Source organism: Erythrolamprus reginae, chromosome 2, assembly GCF_031021105.1.
Source record: "Erythrolamprus reginae isolate rEryReg1 chromosome 2, rEryReg1.hap1, whole genome shotgun sequence".
NCBI lineage: Eukaryota > Metazoa > Chordata > Lepidosauria > Squamata > Dipsadidae > Erythrolamprus > Erythrolamprus reginae.
In genome coordinates, this window is record NC_091951.1 from 342322855 (window position 1) to 342336616 (window position 13762).

Here is a 13762-nt window from a genome sequence, read left to right on the forward strand (position 1 = left end):
GCCTTTTTTGTGGTTGGACCCAAAACTTTCTTCTTATCCGTGGTTTCCGTGAGGAGTGGATCCAGAAGATCACCGAAAAGAAGGTCGCGCTTTAAGGGACCCTGGGATAACTGCCATTTCTGGCGTACTCCCGCTTGCCAAGGGCGAATCCATAGGAGTCTCCTTGCCGTTGTAGAAGCTGCAATAGACTTAGCAGAAAATCTGGTAGATTGCAAGGTGGCATCAGCCACGTACTGGGCAGCTGCAAAGACCTTGTTGAAGTCTTGTTGACCTCTCAAGTCATCGGGAGGAATATGCTGTTGAAGTTGGCGAAGCCACAGCAGCATGGCTCTGGAGAAAAAGGAGGCTGCTGCAGAACTTTTAATGGCCCAGGAATCTGCCGTGAATCCTCTTTTGAGCATTTGTTCAATGCGCTTGTCCTCTGGGCGGAGGACTTCCTCCGCCTCTCCCGGCACAGCCGCTGCCGAATGAAGGATCTTGACAGGTTCATCCGGTTTGGGAAAGGATAGAAGCTCTTCATAGGAAGAGGAAAGTTTGTACAACTTCCTGTCTTTAGTGGAGGGATTAAGACTAGAGGCTGGGAAATCCCACTGTTTGAGTAAGGCATCTTTAAACAATTTAGGCATAGGAATTACCTCGTTATCCTCCTGTTCCTCAGTGAAATAAGGTAAATTCTCCTCCGGGGGATCAGTGGAAGTGGAGGCTTGTTTCTCCTGGGCCGCTAATCCCGTAGAAATCCTAGCTTTGAGGAGGAGAGATTTGAATAATTGAGAAGGGAAAATGGTAATTGGAGAAGGAACCTTTATTTGGGATTCCTCATCATCTGATAGCCCTTGGAAAGGGTCCTCATCATCCTCCATATCCTCATATTCGTCCTGAGAGGAATCTGAATCATCCTGAATAGGAGCCCTAACCGCTGGGGAAGAACCCAAGGGGCGGGAGGGACGAGAAGGAGGAGGAGGTAAGGGAAGCTCATTGATGGAAGAGAGTTTGGCATCAATGGCCTTAGACAACACAGCAAAAATAGATTGGAACTCAGGAGGTAAATTAGAAATATCAGCAGGAATGGCAGAAGAATCCCTAAAGGCCTGGGAGGATCCTGGCTGGGAGGAATCTTCAATAATATCTGGTTCCTCTGGCCCTATGCCCCATAGGTTAGGTTGGGGTCTGTCTAGGTTAGGCTCATCCAGAGATAACACAGGGACCCCAGAAGGAGGTAGATTAGAAGCCTCTGGGGGGTCTTGACTACTGAGTACTTGGGCCTGCACTTTTAAACGTTTTGCTGATTTGTCATGGATTCTTTGTAGGGCTAGGTCCCTTCTCTTCTCGGCCCTGGTGACCTTAGTCGAGGGGCGGGCCCCAGGAGAAGAGGAGGACGAGGCCTGGGGGATACTAGTAATCTCATCGCCTGTAGGCCTGGCCTCTCTGGGACCTTTAGTTGTGCCTCTCTTGGGAAAGGAAGCCATAGTCTGAAAATTAACAGAAGACAAGGCTGAGCCAATAACTGAATAGAAAAGGAGAAGAATTTTAAGGACTTCCCAAGAGGAATGGATCCTGCTTCGAGGCCTCGAAGCTGCTGAGACGTGAGGACAATCTGGGCAAACCCAGAGTTCGTGCCCCCAAATCCAGCGGGGCCAGCCTCCCTAAACTTTTCAATTAAGTAAACCAAGGCACTCTGGTTGGAGGCTTAGCCGGTGGAGAATTTAGCCTGGGACCCCCAAGGCCCGCTCCGGGATCCACGCGGTGGACTGAGGCCTACGCGGCTGGCAGGAGGCCAACACGAGAGGCCTAGATTTAAAAAGGGCGCGAAGGCCTTCGCGCCGAAAAATCGCTCCGAATATGTCTTAAAGGGGAAGCGATCGACTAAGTCCAGGAGACTAGAAAGCCGTCTCACTCCGCAGGAGGTATTTTTTAAGCCCTTTAATATATATGCAATAAAGAATCAATAAGGCAATCAATTAATACTTGCACTAGAACCTCCAGGCCAAAGGATTAAAAGAATCCACAAGCGGCCGCGGGGATCGTACACGGCAAAACCGCCGGGGGAAAACGAAACCGCAACTTCTCCAAGGGAAAAAAGCCGAGCCGCAAACGGCTGGCGCTATCAGTGCAAGTAAAACAAATAAGGATAAACAGTCTTACTATTTTTGAAGGAAAAAATCGAAGGGAAGGTGTTAGAATGTTGAACGAATGTTGAACGAGCTATCACAATACAACCGCAGGATATGCGAACTGAGCGAATTCTGGGGAAGGGGCGGATCCGGCAAGCTTTTTTAATACTAGGCTCAGTTCCACCGGATTGGACATGAGCAACCCCATGTGACTGCTGGACCCGCTCCTTCAGTACGGAGAAAAGAAAACACTTATCTTGTCCAAGACCCCAATTTTCCCAGCATTCTAAAGACAGTCAGTTAGCTCTCTGGGCTTAAATGCTTAGGTGTATTTACTGGCTTAGAACAAGCCGGCAAGTCTTTTTCCATAGTCTAACTATCCATGGCTCTGTTTCACCCTCCATTAGCAGTCTTAAAGCTACCTTGCTATAGCAAATGTTATATTAATTATTTCTTTCCAGGTAACTTGAATCTGCCTTGTTCTTGGATGGCCCTAGACCCAAATACTGTATAACAAAAGGGAAACAAGCTCTTGTCATTAATTTTCTTCACATACCACTCACTTATTTCCATTTTCTTTCTTTGCAGTTTTAAAACACTAATATGCACCTCAAATCATTCCACAGCTCCAGATGAGTCACAAATTGAACAATGGCACTTGCTGAGAGAAAATCTGCACCTCTAAAAGATAGCATTTCAGTCAAATGTTATTAAGCGTGCAGACTTTCTTCCAGTAAAAGTTCAGGCTCCATGGAAAGATAGTGTTGGAAATGGCTGGAGGAAATCACACAACCTCCAAAGAATCTAAAGACGGTAACGATCCAAAATGCTTAGCTCTCACTAGCCTCAAACAATAATCTCTTTACATGTAGCTGTCTACCTTTACATGTAGCTCAAAAAACATTCCAATAATAGCATTTCATGTTTAATACATTCCTTGCTTTTAACACTGGAAGGAATGGATACTGATTGGAAAAGATACTCTGCACTCCTTCCAGGTAAGAGCTAAAATTAACACTTAACTTTCAAGATAACTGGGAAGCTCCAAAATCATTTCTGAGAAAGCATTAGCAATACACACCTGTTGGTTGAATCACAGAGCCACTATTAGCATATGTGCACTTTTGCATATGTGGCTTCAGTCTGTCTCCATAAAATCTCAATCTATGCTGTCAACCCAACCATCTTTTTTAACAGAAGCACCAGAATTCAAGGAATGACAGCTTTTCCAATTAAGAGAGTGCTATGTTGTTGCAATGCAATGCCCCCTTTTTCATTCCTCAGCCCCAAAGGGATACTTGGAACAATTAAGAGACAGCATTGGGAAGCATACTCTGCATGCTTTAAATATCATTACAGCCTCTGCATAGCTTGCCTAATGCCACAGTAACAATCATTTACTAATGTTTAGTTCCCTAAAAAGCAATATAGGGAGGTGTTAAAAACTCATAGGGCATTGTTAATGTGTGAATTAAAAACTCCCTCTTTCCTTAGGCTCTTCCATTTCTACTTTGTTGCTAGAGGGACTTCTAAAGAAGGAAGGACACAACCACACAGCTATATCCTTAATATTCTAGCTCATTCCTTCCTGGACTATCCATTAAATTGTGAAGAAGAGAATCCAATACCTATCACCTTTTCTTCACAGAGAAGAATCTTTGCCAGTTACCATGATTAGTTCAGGATGAAAACATTTTTTTTTGTCTGGAAGCATATTTTTATACTTTTTTAAGTGTTCGTGTATCAGGAAAGATACTAGTTACATGTTTGCTTTAGTTTCCCATCATTAATCAGCAAGCCTGGAAAAGATCTACTTTCATTATTGCTACCCCTCCCAGGTTATCAGGATTGGAGCAGCATATAAATTCTGAAAAATAAGTAAATAACTGTATATGACAGTTTGTACCTGAAGGGAAAGTTTAATATAGAGAAATAATATATTTGATATGAGGAAACAGGAGCAGAAGCTAAAAGCATTATTCTTAATAGAGACAGATAAACAGATCTTCAGCACCTGATTCATGAGCCATGCATCTCCCAGTAATATTCTAATAAAGAATAAGTGGAGGTTTCAAATGGTCCCTTTACACCAATCCAAATTGACATGTGCAATTCAAGGTGCCAGTTGTCATCTTACATGGCTCTAGACCAGAGCAGCACAAGAACTCAGCATTTAAAATGTCATCAGCTGGAAAGCAGACAGCCCAAGTTCAATGGTAAACCAGTTCCAGAACTTTGATGCCAAAAGCACTGTTTAGATGAATCGCAAGAAGTTGAGTTTTATTCAGTGATAACTTCATCTTTTTGGTAAAGCTGGATGAAACGATCTTGCAGGAGTGCATGGAGGGGGGAAAGGTGAGAGTAAAGGCTTTCCCTGGCCAGTCTTTCCAATCTGAGAGGTGTGCTCATCTCCATTTCTTTCATGGATAATATACTGCAAGAGAAATGGGAAAGCCTCAACAGGCCAGATGGGTATGTGGATGGGTAGACTGACCATATCCTACCCATATTCTATAAATTGTGTGATAAACTATAAAAAAATGTATTTCTTTGAATATAAATTAAACTTTAGTAGTTAAAAGTATGATTATTTTGTAGGGAAAGGAAATAAAACATTATTATTATTATTATTATTATTAGTAGTAGTAGTAGTAGTAGTAGTATTAATTAGATTTGTATGCTGCCTCTCAGTAGACTCCGTATCATTACATCTAGACATATATGATTTAAATTATCATTAGGATTGGTGATTTAAATTTATTTCAGTAGAATTAGAAAATAGAGTTTGTAACCCCCCTTACTAATTTCAAGAAACATCTCTTTTTCCCCCTTTGTAGAACCATAAAGCATTTGCATGCTATTATTCCTACTAGTAAAATTATTCTTCAAAACTTCCATACAACAGCAGGATATGCTCACTGGTTCGGTAACTCAATCTGTCTGATTATGTCTTTTCTCTTTACAGGAATAAAAGTGTTCTTCTACACCAGAGTTGGCCATTTTACAGCCCACAGGGCCAGAACTGGCTCTTTGGCTGTCCCTGTCCAACTGTGAGATCAATGGGCAACTAGATATAAAATGCAATTAACAGTACACCATACACAATAAAACTTCATTGCTTTTGTTTTGAGGGCGGCTGCTATTATTTTTCCCCAATTTATGTGTGCAAGCCTATTCTACCTTCACAAGCCTATTCCTTCAGCCCTTCAAAGAGTTCTAGTTTCTCATGTGGCCCCTTGAGAACATTAATTGTTTACTCCTGTTCTACAGTTTTTTTAAAAAAAATGAACTTTATTTAATTAGTATAGAAATTCTATCTTAATTCACACTTGGTAAGGCACAAAACAATTTACAAGAACTGTAATAATAAGGAAAAGCCTAGTTAACAAGCCAGAAAAAACATGTGCAAACAAGGAAGAAACTAATTAAAATATACTGTATCAAAAGCTTTTATCTCTGTAGGCAGTAAAATAGTATAAAAACTGTTCTGGAGTTTTGTTTTTGTTTTTAAAAAGAGGGAAAGAGTATTTCACAATAACAATTATAACCTTGACACACACACACACCATGTTGCTGGGGGCTCACAGGAATTGGAATCCAAAGGAGACATTAGTTCTCACTAATTCATCTTAGATATATAATATATTGTTATTGTTATTTCCAATGGCAACTTCCTCTCTATCAAGGAGCAAGGTTCTCAGAAAGAGAATGTATGTGTAGGCATGAATTAAGGGATTAAAAAGTAACATTTCAGACTATAAAACTGATCATTAGATGGAAGCCAAATCCAGCAGCAAAAAAATTAAACCTGATGCATTTCTCTTTGTCCATTATTGAGATTTTTAAACAAATATTTAATCAAAATATTATCAAAAAGAAATTCAAGTAAGACATTCAAAAGGAAAAACAAAATGAAGAATAATTTATAATCATATTTGTGTGAAAATGTACGGTGTTATCATTAAAAAGGATAAAAACACTGCATGTAAGCAGAAAGACTAATGTTTCAAAAATGGTTTCAGAAGAATAGCATAAATATTGACAATACTGTACAGAACAATGCATAAATTGAAACCTGAGAATCAGCACCATTAATTTCAATGGGATTTGCTTCTGAGTAAGGCTATTCATAAGATACATCAACCATAAAGCAGCCAAGCACATGTGAACGAAATTTATTGTGTAATCTCAGCCAGTTAAGTGTATTGTGCAAACTCAGAAATGGGTTAAGTTCAGTATAAGCATGCACATCCTTATATGCTGACTAATCATAATGCTACAGAATTATAATATATAACAGAAACTTCAATGTAAGAAGCAAATGACAAATTATAAATGTTTTCAAGAAATAACTCTTGCAATGAGATACAGTGATACCTCGTCTTACAAACGCCCCGTCATACAAACTTTTCGAGATACAAACCCGGGGTTTAAGATTTTTTTGCCTCTTCTTACAAACTATTTTCACCTTACAAACCCACCGCCGCCACTGGGATGCCCTAGCTTTGGACTTCCGTTGCCAGCGAAGCACCCGTTTTTGTGCTGTTGGAATTCCCCTGAGGCTCCCCTCCATGGGAAACCCCACCTCCGGACTTCCGTGTTTTTGTGATGCTGCAGGGGAATCCCAGCAGGGAAATCCCAGCAGCACAAAAACGGGTGCTTTGCTGGCAATGGAAGTCCGGAGGTGGGGTTTCCCATGGAGGGGACCCTCAGGGGAATCCCAGCAGCGCAAAAATGGGCGCTTTGGCTGGCAAAAGGGGTGAATTTTGGGCTTGCACGCATTAATCGCTTTTCCATTGATTCCTATGGGAAACATTGTTTCATCTTACAAACTTTTCACCTTAAGAACCTCGTCCCGGAACCAATTAAGTTTGTAAGACAAAGTATCACTGTATCATTTTCTTAATTGTCAATTAATACTAGGAAACGTTCTTTTAAATAGAATGGAAAATGAATGGCTAATCTGAAAACAATAAGGGTATATTTATAATGCACAACTGTTTACAAAAGAAATGTCAGAGATATACCTCAACTGAAGACGTATGACATTAAGAGTCACATCTAAATATGAGATTTTAAAAGGTTTTTTGGGAGGATGGAAGGAATTATTTACAGGCAGATTATTGCTGTAATTTGATAAAATCCTCACTAAATTGAGAATTTACCTGAGGTTTCCCATGTAGATTGTTGGAAATTCCTATCAAGCTCTAACACTCACAAACAAATTTTGCCAATGCTCTTCTGAAATAGAGAGGGATCTAAACTTTTCCAATTGTTATTGGGCTTCATCTAGAAAAGCAATTTCCTCTAATAACAATGGATATTCCCCTTTTGTTTTTCCAGCTTTCCAGCACTGGAGGAACCCTTCCAGAGAGTTATCTAACCTTCTAGAGCAATACAGGAGGAAAAGGGAAAAGCCACATATATCCTCTCATCAGAAGGCCAACATTGAATAGAATGAGGGTATGCAAAACATTGAAATGATTTTAGGTCAAAGAATCAATTTTAAGATTGATTCTTTTCCATTAAATCCAGATTAGATTTTTCTTGCCATAGGCACAAGGAAGTTTATGCTTGAGATAGATGAGTCAGAATCATCTATTCCACAGTTTCTAATCTATTTTAAAGTTTCAAAGTTTTTAATATCAAGGTGTTCATTTAGGTATTTCTCAACCCTCAAGGAAGAGCAGGCACCTCCACACACTGGGAAGATTTCTGAACTGGCTAATAATTAATTTCTATCTGCTAATTTGGTATTCATATCCAATATCAGTTTTCATTTCTACAATATTTTTCAACAGTGGTTTCAGTTTGACTAATACTGAAAACAAGTGGTATAGGAAGAACCATGAAACAAAAACAAACCTACTCCGTTCAAGTTCCTTACTCCCTAACACCAGTAACAAATTCTAGTAACAAAGATAAAAATCTTTTATTTTCACAGAATGTATTTACTTATTCAGCAAATACTATCTTCGAAAGCAGGAGGGGTGTTTCCCCCTCCCAGTGGAACATGGGGACCGAAACCTTTTACCCTTTCTGTATTGGAAATATTATGTAATTATCCATCACAATCAACATTTAAAGCAGCGATCACCGACCTTGCCAGCTTTGTAATTTGTGAACTTCAACTCGCAGAATTGGGAGGCTGGCTGAGGAATTCTGGAAGCTGAAATGCACAAGTCATAAATTTGCAAGATTGGAGATTCATGATTTAAAGCCTATATTCAGTGACAACTTTCAATCCAGGCACCTATTTAAAAAGACTTAGCCACCAATTATTCTTGAAAGAAAACAAGTTTGGACTCAATTCCTGTGACTTTTGCTGCATTCATTCTTCCTCACATTTTCCCTTCCACTTCCCCAAAAAAGTCATGTGAGGAATTTAAAAATCAAAGGCACATAGAGGGGGAGGACAGACTTAGCCCGAGGCAACCAATTCATTCACAATTTATCCGGGATTTCCTTCCCCAAAAAACCCTCTTTTTGAGTAGGTCAGGAAAACTGTCCTTGGCAAAAACAAAGTGTGTGTGTGGGGGGGGGAATCACTAAAAGCATCAATACCCCCACCCCATAAAGCTTCCCCGGATTTCCATCATTAATAGTCTTCGCTGCCACACATTTATTTTTTTTAATTGATTTATTTTTTCCTTTATTTATTTACTTTTTCCTGCCCTCCCCGACTTCTTGCTGCAAGCAATAGAATTAGAATTCTTTTATTAGCCAAGTGTGGATTGGAACCACACAAGGAATCTGTCTTTGGTGCATCTGCTCTCAAAAATTCGTTAAGAATCATGAGGTACAACACTTAAGAGATTGTCACAGGGGTCAAATAAGCAATCGGGAAACAATAAAAAGCAGCAAAGGAAGCGCAAATTACAACCCCGGGGGGAGGGGGGGGGAACGACCCCAGCTCCATTTTTAGAAGCGGGATCCAAGGCAGAATATATGTATATAAATTACAATGCCCCGTTTTGGAGTCTCTTCCCCATGGAAGGAGGAGGAAGAGGAGGCGAGCCCAGACTCTTTGTTCTCCTCGCTTCGCCAACGCGGCTGCCGCAGCCTCCCTCTCAAGCTATGGGGCGGCCACGCTTCCCTCCCTCTCCTTCCAGCAGGCTGGGGATGATGGGCGTTGCAGTCCCGGCCGCCCCGTGAGGAGGAGGGGGAGGCTGGGCTACGGCTCTCCGGCATTAAAGGCGAGCGCGCTGTTCCTGAGGAAAAAAAAGAGAGAGAGAGAAACCCAAGCGGAGGCGGAAGGGGCGTTACCTGGGCCTCAGTCGGGACCCCGTCGCCGCCGCCGCGGCCGGCCTGCGAGGGGGCCTCACCGCCCCCCTCCCCTCTTCTGCCGCCGCCGTTCTTCTCCTCAGCTCCGCCTTCCCCGAAACAGAGAGAGAGAGAGAGGGATGGGAGGGGGAGGGGCGGCGCGGCTCCCTCACGGCGCGCGCGCGCGCAAACGGCCTCCGGGCGCGAGGGAAGGACGTTCCGAGCGACGGCGACCGCCGCCGCCTGCGTCGTCGTCGTGTTGTTATTGCTGCCGCCGCTGCCGCAGACACGTCCAGTCAGGCCGCCGCGCATGCGCCACATCCGGGGTTTCACTCCCCCCCTCTTTTTTTTTCTCCTCCCCCGCCTGTCCTTCCTTTGGCTCCAGTGCCTCGTTTCGTTCGCTCTCCTCCCCGATGGGCTCCGAAAACCCGATCCCCCCCCCCCAGTCAGGCGAGGTCACTGCGCATGCTCACGCCTGTCCCGTGACGCACTGGGAGATTTCCCTGGAGAACGATGCGGGAGGGCGCGGCTGTTGGGATGGATGGGTAGGGAGGGAGACACGGGACGGGTGTGTGTTTTCTTAGTTTCGAAGTTGCCGCCAGCTCTCAAAAGAGAACGGGAAGGGTTTAATAGAGCAAACTTGGCTTGCTTTCTTGCGGTGGTGCTTAAACAGATTTAACATAGAAACATAGAAGACTGACGGCAGAAAAAGACCTCTTGGTCCATCTAGTCTGCCCTTTTACTATTTCCTGTATTTTATCTTAGGATGGATATATGTTTATCCCAGGCATGTTTAAATTCAGTTACTGTGGATTTCCCAACCACGTCTGCTGGAAGTTTGTTCCAAGGATCTACTACTCTTTCAGTAAAATAATATTTTCTCATGTTGCCTTTGATCTTTCCCCCAACTAACTTCAGATTGTGTCCCCTTGTTCTTGTGTTCACTTTCCTGTTAAAAACACTTCCCTCCTGAACCCTATTTAACCCTTTAACATATTTAAATGTTTTGATCATGTCCCCCCTTTTCCTTCTGTCTTCCAGACTATACAGATTGAGTTCATTCAGTCTTTCCTGATACGTTTTATACTTAAGACCTTCCACCATTCTTGTAGCCCGTCTTTGGACCCGTTCAATTTTGTCAATATCTTTTTGTAGGTGAGGTCTCCAGAACTGAACACAGTACTCCAAATGTGGTCTCACCAGCGCTCTATATAAGGGGATCATAATCTCCCTCTTCCTGCTTGTTATACCCCTAGCTATGCAGCCAAGCATCCTACTTGCCTTTCCTACCGCCCGACCACACTGTTCACCCATTTTGAGACTGTCAGAAATCACTACCCCTAAATCCTTCTCTTCTGAAGTTTTTGCTAACACAGAACTGCCAATGCAATACTCAGATTTAGGATTAACAGGTTAACAGAGTTGGAAGGGACCTCCTAGAGTCATCTAGTTCAACCCTGCCTTCACCATTTTTGATAGTCTCTTCTTGAAAGCTTCCAGTGATGAAATTTCAGAAGGCAACTTCTGTTCCATGGGTTGATTATTTTCACTATCAGAAAATTTCTCCATATTTCCAGGTTGAATCTCTCTTTGGATTTGAAATTCTGAAATTAGACAATTTACAACTATGCCGCCTCCGTACTGATCTAACCCTAGTTCGCAAAAATCATATACCAAAATGTCCTTCCTGTTAATGACTACTTCACCTTCAACCGCAGTAATACACGAGGACATAACCGATTCAAACTAAATTTAAACTGCTGCAAACTAGACTGCAGAAAATACGACTTCAGCAATAGAGTGATCAACGCCTGGAATTCACTATCTGACACTTATTCCTTCCTCCAACCCAAAAATCTTCAACCTTAACATTGTCTAGTCAACCTCTTCCCTTTTCTAAGAGGTCTGTAAGGGGCGTGCAGAAGCACACCATTGTGCCTACCGTCCCTGTCCTATTGTTTTTTTAGTCATTACTTTCTATGTTCTGTTTATATAAAACTACTATCCTATACTTGATTGACAAATAAAATAAGGCAGATGAAAAAGACAGTGATGGCGAACCTATGGCATGGGGACCACAGGTGGCACGCAGAGCCATATCTGCTGGCATGTGAGCTGTTGCCCTAGCTCAGCTCTAACATTCATGTGTGCCGGCCAGCTGATTTTTGGCTTGCACGGGGTGCTTTTGGTTTCCAAAGAGCCTCCAGAGGGATAGGGAGGGTATTTTTACCCTTTCTGGGCTCCAGGAAAGCCTTTGGAGCATGGGGAGGGTGAAACACGAGGCTACTGGGCCCACCAGAAGTTGGGAAACAGGCCCTTTCCAGTCTCCAGAGGGTCTCCAGGGCAATGAAGGGCTACCAACATTTTTACTACGACACTGTGGGCGTGGCTTATTGTTCTGCCGGGCTCTCTGGTATGAGCCTCCCGAAAATTCACGGGTACAAATTTCAGACACACACACGTTTGAAAATTCAAAACAATGTCCTTTATCACAAAATTCAAAAGAAACAAAGCACCCTTTTTGTATTGCAAAGAGCACTCTTCCCCAAAACAGCCTTGTCGGCTGTACAAGTCCCTTAATCAGTCCTTAAGTACTTAGCTAGTAGCTATGAAGAAATTTCACAGCCCTCCTTCTTCCCACGAAGTGAAATACACACGCACTTTACTCTGCTTTGGTGTCAAAGGCGTGAAAAATCCACAAACAAAGTTCAGACACAGCGAGGCACGATCCTGAAGAACTGTGATCAGATAATCTTCCCCAATGGCCAAACTAGCACGCTGCTATTTATAGCAGCAGCTCTAATTACTGGAGCCCCACCCAAACACAGGTGGCCTCTCTTATCTCCTGTAATATTTCCGCAATTGGTCTCTTCGATGCATAAGTCTGAGCCTGCGTGGGTCTAACACTTCCTCATCTGAATCGACTGAAGATAATGGTGATTGGCTTCCTGGGCTGTGTGCCAAGCCCCCCTCTTCCAAGTCACCCCCACCTTCTTCGTCTGAGGAAACTGCACTTCCTGACTCTGGCGGCAACAAAACAGGCCTATGACATGTTGACGTTTCCTCTGCCTCAACCTCCACATTCCTTGGGGCAAGAGCTGGGCCAGAGCCAACCACAAGACTTATGCAGGATGCCTTGCATTTTCTTTCAACATCTTTCAGTGCAAATTGGATGCTCTGGGGTAGAGATCCATTTTTTCTACCCCACTGCGTTCCCCCCCATCCGGGCAGCAGCCCACCCCTGCTCCAGGGGCTGGGGGAGCTATTTTCACCCTCCCCAGGCTCCCCATCCCCCTGCCAGCCCACCCAGAACATTCAAACTAAGAAAAACCTTCACCGGCCTCCGCAGAGAAGAAAGGAAGAGAGAGATAGAGAGAACAAGAGAGAGAGAGAGAGAGAGAAAGCAAGAGAGAATTGAGAGAAAGAAAACCAAAGAGAGAAAGAACTAGAGAAAGAGAGAGAGAGAGAGAGAGAGAGAGAAAGGAGAGAGGGAGACAGAAAGTGAGAAAAAGAGAGAGGGCAAGAGGGGAGAGAGAGAGAAAGAGAGAGAGAAGATAGGAAGAGAGAGAGCAAGAAAGAGAGAGGAGAGAGGAAGGAAGAGTGAGAGGAAGAAAGCAAGAGACAGAGAAGAGTGGAAGGAAGAGAGAGAGAGAAATGATAGAAAAAAGGGGAGAAAAAAAGAGAAATGAGAAAATGATTGAGGCAGAGAATGACAGGAAAGAGAGAGAAACAGAGAGAGAATTATGGGTGTGGGCACTCGCACAATAGCATGCACCCAAGCTCTTTCGGTACCTAAGGAAAAAAAGGTTTGCCATCACTGCCCTAAGATCTATATCAAAATGGATGACTGTTTAGCTCATATTGTTAAGTAGAAAAGACAGAGCTGCTATGATTATTACAAGAAATTCTATTTGGCTTCCACCAAAGGAACATTTTGATAACCTCAGTTCCTGATACTTAAAAACAGGAGATGGGACAAGTGAATGCAAAATTTCTATTGCTAAGCAAAACAGCTGCTAGGTGAGTTATGCTCCATTTGACAATGTTTATTGCCCCAATTAAATGAATCACTGCAGTTCTTTAGTTAAGTGACACGGTTGTTAAGTGGTTTTCCCCATTGATTTTGTCCGTCAGAAGGTCGCAAGACACCAAGACATGCCACCATCATAAATATGAGCCCGTTGCAAAATTTCCGAATTTTGAACATGCGACTGTGGGGATACTGAAATAGTTATAAATCTGGGAAATGGTCCTGTCACTTGTCACAGTGGTCACTATTTTAAGTCCAGGAGTATCTGTAGTTGGAATCTTCTTCCATTCAAATCAAACGCTATATGGGAAATAATACTGCTCAAAAAAAAATAAAGGGAACACTCAAATAACACATC

At 42.8% G+C, this 13762-nt stretch overlaps 1 protein-coding gene across 8 annotated transcripts in view; it reads right to left on the reverse strand.

Moving 5' to 3' along the window:
- SMAD4 (SMAD family member 4) overlaps nt 1-9823 on the reverse strand; it is a 48694-nt gene extending 38871 nt beyond the window's left edge. For 2 of the 8 annotated variants that reach the window (XM_070743554.1, XM_070743559.1), the window contains exon 1: nt 9378-9781. The gene's annotated coding sequence lies outside the window, so the exon portion shown is untranslated. Of the gene's footprint in view, nt 1-8212; nt 8281-9377 lie in introns of all 8 variants that reach the window. The other 6 variants (XM_070743558.1, XM_070743556.1, XM_070743552.1 and 3 more) reach the window with 5 other exon arrangements.
- Nucleotides 9824-13762: the final 3939 nt, after the last annotated feature.